The sequence below is a fragment of the Lygodium microphyllum genome, chromosome 14, assembly GCF_053477565.2.
Source record: "Lygodium microphyllum isolate KBCC chromosome 14, Lygodium_microphyllum_v1.1.10, whole genome shotgun sequence".
NCBI lineage: Eukaryota > Viridiplantae > Streptophyta > Polypodiopsida > Schizaeales > Lygodiaceae > Lygodium > Lygodium microphyllum.
The window spans coordinates 119,602,282-119,610,581 of NC_141148.1; the positions used below are offsets into that span (position 1 = coordinate 119,602,282).

The 8,300-nt window shown below is 43.7% G+C and overlaps 1 pseudogene across 1 annotated transcript; it reads right to left on the reverse strand.

Moving 5' to 3' along the window:
* Positions 1-220: 220 nt before the first annotated feature.
* On the reverse strand, positions 221-8,026 carry LOC148026044 (uncharacterized; annotated as a pseudogene). Its single transcript, XR_015693006.1, has 5 exons — positions 7,729-8,026; positions 1,256-1,500; positions 949-1,179; positions 666-824; positions 221-313 (listed from the first exon to the last, which is right to left on the reverse strand). The product of XR_015693006.1 is annotated as an uncharacterized LOC148026044 (transcript).
* Positions 8,027-8,300: the final 274 nt, after the last annotated feature.

Below are 8,300 nucleotides of genomic sequence, written 5' to 3' on the forward strand. Positions count from 1 at the left end.
TAAAAGCTCAATGGCTATGAGAGTAAAATAGCCCCTCAATACAGAAATGGGATCTTCTTCAGAATAGGCATAGCGGCAATGCAGCAGCCCATCAACAAAGACTGTAGGAAACTGCTTTCACGTTGCTCTTTCACAACCACAGGAATTAGTTCATCAATGTGTTTCTCTTTGAGATGGAGAATCCCTAAACAACTCCAGAATTTCCAAATACATCCATGCATTAGACTGTATCACCAAGGGTGTCAAGCTCTGATATTGTTTCATCAAAAGCCTGTTTTGCCATTGTACAAGCTTTCCTGTAAGTTCCTTGAATCTGCAAATACTGAACATTAAGTTTTCAAAGTTGTTTCTTGCATGCTCTTCGGTCAAAGCCCTTCATCTAACTTCACGCTTTCTACCAAACCAATTAGTCGATTCTGCAACAGTCCAGTAGCTCTGTGCTTCGCTTCAAGGTTTAAGATTTGCAGGCCAATTTCTTCTCTCTTCCCACTGAGAAATTGCTGGAAGACAATGCACAGTTTGGATTGGAGTTTCTAGATGGAACTCTGCTCACTGAGCCAGGCTTTGGTGGCCTCGAGCAGAGAGCAAATCAAGAGCAAATGCAGTCTCTGCTGCTAAAAGCATAAGTAGAAAGTGACCGAGCTGGCCACGCAGGAAGAATAAACCTGTACAATCTGGAATGAATCAAAGGTGGAGACGAGTGCATCCACTTTGTATCCGGTGTTGAGCTTGATGCTCGAGAACACAGTCTGGCTCAGTTGTACTGGCATGCCAGCCACTAAGGATGCGAGGAGCCCTACCCGCACATGATAGGAGTGTGCAGTCTGTCAACATGTCACTGGACGCCATACTGCAGAAAAGCAATCGCGTGGACAGCTCAGGAATGATGGCAATTCAGACATGAGAATGAGAACCAGCTCCGCCTGGTCATCCGATAAAATGTAAAACCTGTGAGAGCAAATGCAGGCCAGCCAGAAATGCGTCTTGAGCTTCATCATACCGTTCCAACAGAATAAGAGCCGTTCCTTTTCTGTAGTAACCCTTGATCCATGTGTCCTGCATGTTAACTACCTTTTCCGCATCTTTTAAAGCCAACTCTGCATAATATGTAGGGTCAAGCGCTAACAAAGCACGCCTCTCTGAAACTGCTGCAGGAATATTTCGCCAATGTTTGCTTAACTTGCTGAATGCTGCACTACAATTGCTCAACGTAACCACAGCTCCTGCAGGTTGCAATTTGTAAGCTCTTGAGTACTCATTGATTGCCATGATCCATTACTTGAAGAAGACAAGCACGGCAAAATGTATGGCCACAAGGTGTTGTCACAGGTTTGTAGAACAGTTTCAAACAAAGAACACAATCAAAGTCGTCTAATCGTTGCAGCTTTGCACGTTTTCCACTCTTTCCCACAGATCCAGGGTCTCCTTCTTTGATATCTGATATTAGTTGCTGCAGCATAGATTGAAGAGGAGAACTGCTAGGGTCTATCTGCAAGCCCTGTGTCTTCTCTCTCTGATCTTCCCATAATCGGCATAGCTCTCTCGTCTCCTCCCTCTTCAGATTCCTCCCTTCGTCCATTTGAATTCTCCCCCCTTCTCTCACATGACCACAGGCGGCCCGTTCTGGTCTTGCCGTAGTTGCTTCTTCCCTTCCGAATATTCTTGAAAGATGAAGTGCAGTGCCTTCATCACAGGCTCAAACTTCTTCCTTAGATCATTGATAGGAGAATCCGAAACGTATCGCTCCATTATTGCCCGTAACAATCATTCTCCAGGACTGCATCTTGTTTGTTGTCGCTAATGCTGGTCAAGCCAAAGTGGAGGATCAAGTGTAAACGCTTGGCTTCCAGTCCCCTCTCTGGATTGTCCCTGACCATGGCTACGTGCGGCTCAGCAGAACAACTCCCTCCTATCATCCGTCTCCCCGTCTTCAACATGCCTCCTCTCGGAAAAGCCCAGCTGCCCCTAAATGCAGACTCGCCGTCCCAGGTAGACCCACCACAGACACCAAAAACAGACCGAGAGATCCCAAAAAGCTATCTCATTCAAATTCTTTCCCTCCAATTAGCATTACTCCCCCTTCCTTTTCGTCATTCTGCGTCTGAATATGGTCTACTAGTTGGAGGACAGCAGTCCGCTGCGAGTAAGGAGATCTATACTCCCAACATTGTGCCTTCTAATCATTTTCTGCTCATAAACTTGGTTTCATAATTGCAGGTTCACATCTTTGCTGGCCCTCTTCCCGCCAAGACACAGCATCATCATCCACTTAATCTCGTAATAAGGGCATTCATTTTGGTTCATGTTCTGCATAAAGCTTTCACGGTTTTCGACCCCATACATTCTTGTCAGATAACCAAAAGATCAATTGCTTCTTCTGTTAGCTTGATTCATAACAAGCAATGGATGTATCCATAAGACTTTACAATGTAAAAGCTTTCACATATTACCCTCTGTTCATCTCCTTGCTTCTGACGTAGTGATTTTCCACAACATCTGATGTCTGACATCTCTTTGCAATCTGCATTTCAGTCCTATTGACGGAATTCATCCTCCTCGCAACCTGTTCAGCCATTGTGACGGCCTTTGACAGTTTATATTTGCCTCTGATATTTTATATACTATCAATCTCTCATGAGGATTTCAGTGAGAAAGGAGCAATGGTGAATGAGCCTGTAAGCACCATGACCTTTGCCTCAGCTCTTGCCTCACGCACACAATAAAAAATAGCCCTGTTTACAAGAGCATAAGATTTAGGAGTCCATTCCTAATGATTTCTTGGATCCAAAGTGCAGGAAATATATACATTGGCTGCGGATTACTAAAATGCATCACACAAACAATAAATCACACGCAGAAATTAACACAAATGCACAACAAAAATGGAGGTGTTCACGGCTCAGATGCGCAGCAACACGACATCCACCCCCTCTAAACCTGCGCATCCTCCGGATGTGCCAACTATCCAGGATCATTCAAGTCCACAAACAGGTCAAGTCCATCTTCTGATTCTAGTAAACCTGTTTCTCCATTAGCTTCATCATCCCAATGAAATTTCTGCCCCTTTCGAAACAGCTGATAGAGAACATCTGCAATATGAGCAAAATGAGGAATCCAAATCATGTAAAATACACAAGCTCCCACAAATCTCCGCACCTCTGAAGTAGTTGAGCAATACTCTGCAATCCTGTTTATGGCATTCACCTTTGCAGGAGAAGGCTTTCTGCCATAGTATCCAACCATATGCCCAACTATGATAACTTCATTAACAGCAAAGACATATTTCAGCCCTGAAAACTTATGTCCAATATTTGCAGGATCCCTCAACATAGGCTGCTTCATAGCTTTTTCAATCTGTTCATCACTATCAGAAGGAAGCGGACCTGCAACCGGCTTAACCTTCTTATCAACTGTTTTATATTTTGTGTCAACCTTGGCATCATTCAAGCACTCTTTTCTTTGCTGCAATTTCTGCAAATTTTCAGCATCTTTCAACTCTGTTGGCTGAAAAATTTCAGCCTTTAGCTCTATGGACTGCATGGGTGCAGTCTGAAACTCTGTATGCATAAATTTTTCTGCATTCAACTCTGTTGGCTGAATGAATTCAGCCCTCGGCTCTATGGATTGCATAGATGCATCCTGAAACTCTGTATGCAAAAATTTTTCTGCATTCAACTTTGTTGGCTGAATGGATTCAACCCTCTGCAGTTCTATTAGCTGATCAAGATCAGCCATAAATTCAGTTTGCTGAGTTTTCTCAGCCTCTAACTCTGTTTGCAGCATAAAACCAGAAATTTCCTGAAACATATCCAAGGTTTGCACGGGTATGATCTTTGAACCTTTGCATACATCAGTTTTCAGCATTGCTCTCATCTCAAACAATGTATCTGCATAAGACATCCCTTCATACAATCCATCCACATGCTCTTCTGCTTGCAAAATTCCTGCATTCTTCAACTCTTTCTCCTTACGACCAATGTACTGCCTGGCAGCTCTAGGCAAATCTGAAATTTTCTGATAACTTACTGAACTATCTGAAGTAATCCCAACAAAGTTATTGGAGAAAGACTGGCTGCCAGGAGGCGAGATCTCCTCTTTTCTCCGCTCCGTACCACTGGCGTCTCGCAAGACAGCGGTACCTAATGAAAATCCAACTCCTTCGCAGGTAGTGGTGCCTCACGCAAGGAGTCCCTGTTTCTCGGATGATTTACCCCAACAGTCATAAACTGAATAGCTCGCATACCATCTTTACTGCGTATCCGCGCATAAGCTGATCCGTCATCCATCACTTTTGTTTCCATTCTTGCTTCTGTAATGAAAGGCTGTCCAAGAATAATCGGATAAGAACATGAATCCTGAACAAAGCAATGATAATCCTCTTCAACATTACCAATAGAAATTCTGATACTCGGACAAGCAGCATACATATCACCAGAAGTATTATTGGCGGCTCTCATGCGCCAGCCATGCTCTGCATCCATAGGCCACTTGCCACTCTCATAAACACCTCGAGCAATAAGATTAATTTCAGAACCATGATCAACTAAAGCAATCAAGGGAATTTGTTTCTCTCCAATCCTTACCACTGTCTCAGTGGTTGCTCTAGCCCAATGACTTCGTGAAAAATGGCTGCGAGGAATGAGAATAGGGGTCTCATCATCTTCATACTGCATAGGCTGCACTATTTTCTCCGATTGCGGATTAGCAGAAGCATTCTCAACCATCACTACATCTTCATGCTCTTCCTCAAGAGCTCCATGCCACAATCCCTGTAAAGCAGGTCCTTCCATCGCATGTCGTTTCCTCCGCAAAAGATCCTGCATCTGATCCTGTATTTCTCTTCTAGCAATCCCAAGAGCCTCTCCAACAGTAAAAGTGACTTCACTATTCAAAATTCTTTCATGAAAAATCTTACTCATATCCGTTTGCATATCAAGGTCTGACAAGAGCTTGAATCCTGGCTCTTTTCTTGGTTGCCTCTTTTCCTTCTGCTTGTCTTCCATTGGTTGATCAGAACCTGTTTGAGCTGGAGAATTTGACATAGGTGGAGCTGTAACAGGTGGTGAAACAAAGTCACCCCCTCTAGTCTTTTTGGAGGAGCTAGGACCCTCCTCATCTCTTCTTCTCTTTTCCTCAACCATGGCATCTAAACCCTGCGTTTTAGCAATATAAGCAAAAATAGAATACCTGTCAACAGGAGAATCCCATCCTGTTTCTCCTCGGATACTAGAGCCCACACAAGTCATAGTAGAAGTTTGAACTTTCCCTCTTCTCGCTATCTCCAAGGCAGAAGACCACAAAGCAGAGTCTCCATCAGATTTCTGTTCAAGCTGGACTCCAAAAGCCGAAGCATCTCCTCTAACACTCACATAAGCTGATCGCGCAGCCATATCATCAACAAGCTTCTTCATTCCTCCCTTACCAAAGTTCGTGTCAAGAGGAGCGCCAGTCTCTGTCAGCCATATCTTTCCATCTTGTCCCCAAAACACTACATTCTTCTTACGTGCTTCCTGAAAAGCATCACAATCTCTGCAGTGTTGGTGCTCTGTACTATCACACCAAATACATCGACGCCCTTTTCTTTGACCAGCTGGAAAAGCAGTCACTGGAGCAGGTGCTACAGCAGGTACTGACATAAGTTGCTCCTTTAACTTACCAACTTCAGCTTTGACTGCTTCAATCGTCAAATCCGCCAAGCCTTTAATAACATCATCTACAGATAAGGACACTGGAGCAGCAGGAACTGGTGGATTCACTACAAGAGGAGTAGGCTTAAGCAAAGAAGCTGCAGCAGGGGTAGAAGAAGAAGTCTCCAAGGATTTTTCAGGAACTGATCCTGTGTTTCGATGCAATCTGACTCTCCTACGCTGTTTCTTGACAAGAGCATTCACAGCATCAATGACATGTCTCCACTCAGTCTTTAAACCTGAATCAGTAGCTTGATCTTCCAAAAGATCATCCAACTTTTCCTGTAAATCAGCATCTGCAGCTTGCAAAAATAACTCCACTTTCTGCATCTCCAAAGCTTGCTGTTCAGTCCCATCCAGCTGATCATAACGGCTTTCAAACTCTCGCAGAAGAGCGGTAACAGAAAGTCCCTTATTAGGCATAGAAACCCATGCTAAAAAATTCCTGCGATTGATAAGACCTGTATCCTCCAGGAAATATTCATCTTTTAATGCCTTTTTAAATTCAGCCCAACCTGCATGTGCCTCTTGAATTTCTGCAATTCGACCTTCAAGAGCTCGAACCACGATCCGCAAGAAGTAGCGGCTCCAAACATCTTGAGAAACCCCAAAAAACTTCATCTTTTCTTCATACAAATGCAGGTAAGTTGACACTTGCTGGCCATTAAACTGCTTCATCTCCTGTTGGACAGCTTTCAAAGCATCCATAGCATCACTGTCTCGTTTTGCATGAGCTTGCTGCTGCCTATACATGGTAAATGACTGAAACAGGTTCTTCATGACATTATCATCTGTCATCTCTTCTTGCAAGTCTCCCATCTTGCTGATGACGCAGCACTTTCACGTCGGGTTCACCAGAAATGTCGTAGAATTCGTGCAAGAGCTGCAGAACACGGGGTTCAAGATACAACAAGGTAAGAGGCTAACAAGAAGATCTCAATAACTCAATTTTTGATGCCAAGATCATTATATTGCTTGTCAAGTTCATTATAAAAGGGGAGTCAAAATAAATAACAAAGCTTGACAATCTGTCCACTGTATTTCAACAAGTATATGAACTTGATTTCACATAAAAGCTCAATGGCTATGAGAGTAAAATAGCCCCTCAGTACAGAAATGGGATCTTCTTCAGAATAGGCATAGCGGCAATGCAGCAGCCCATCAACAAAGACTGTAGGAAACTGCTTTCACGTTGCTCTTTCACAACCACAGGAATTAGTTCATCAATGTGTTTCTCTTTGAGATGGAGAATCCCTAAACAACTCCAGAATTTCCAAATACATCCATGCATTAGACTGCATCACCAAGGGTGTCAAGCTCTGATATTGTTTCATCAAAAGCCTGTTTTGCCATTGTACAAGCTTTCCTGTAAGTTCCTTGAATCTGCAAATACTGAACATTAAGTTTTCAAAGTTGTTTCTTGCATGCTCTTCGGTCAAAGCCCTTCATCTAACTTCACGCTTTCTACCAAACCAATTAGTCGATTCTGCAACAGTCCAGTAGCTCTGTGCTTCGCTTCAAGGTTTAAGATTTGCAGGCCAATTTCTTCTCTCTTCCCACTGAGAAATTGCTGGAAGACAATGCACAGTTTGGATTGGAGTTTCTAGATGGAACTCTGCTCACTGAGCCAGGCTTTGGTGGCCTCGAGCAGAGAGCAAATCAAGAGCAAATGCAGTCTCTGCTGCTAAAAGCATAAGTAGAAAGTGACCGAGCTGGCCACGCAGGAAGAATAAACCTGTACAATCTGGAATGAATCAAAGGTGGAGACGAGTGCATCCACTTTGTATTCGGTGTTGAGCTTGATGCTCGAGAACACAGTCTGGCTCAGTTGTACTGGCATGCCAGCCACTAAGGATGCGAGGAGCCCTACCCGCACATGATAGGAGTGTGCAGTCTGTCAACATGTCACTGGACGCCATACTGCAGAAAAGCAATCGCGTGGACAGCTCAGGAATGATGGCAATTCAGACATGAGAATGAGAACCAGCTCCGCCTGGTCATCCGATAAAATGTAAAACCTGTGAGAGCAAATGCAGGCCAGCCAGAAATGCGTCTTGAGCTTCATCATACCGTTCCAACAGAATAAGAGCCGTTCCTTTTCTGTAGTAACCCTTGATCCATGTGTCCTGCATGTTAACTACCTTTTCCGCATCTTTTAAAGCCAACTCTGCATAATATGTAGGGTCAAGCGCTAACAAAGCACGCCTCTCTGAAACTGCTGCAGGAATATTTCGCCAATGTTTGCTTAACTTGCTGAATGCTGCACTACAATTGCTCAACGTAACCACAGCTCCTGCAGGTTGCAATTTGTAAGCTCTTGAGTACTCATTGATTGCCATGATCCATTACTTGAAGAAGACAAGCACGGCAAAATGTATGGCCACAAGGTGTTGTCACAGGTTTGTAGAACAGTTTCAAACAAAGAACACAATCAAAGTCGTCTAATCGTTGCAGCTTTGCACGTTTTCCACTCTTTCCCACAGATCCAGGGTCTCCTTCTTTGATATCTGATATTAGTTGCTGCAGCATAGATTGAAGAGGAGAACTGCTAGGGTCTATCTGCAAGCCCTGTGTCTTCTCTCTCTGATCTTCCCATAATCGGCATAGCTCTCT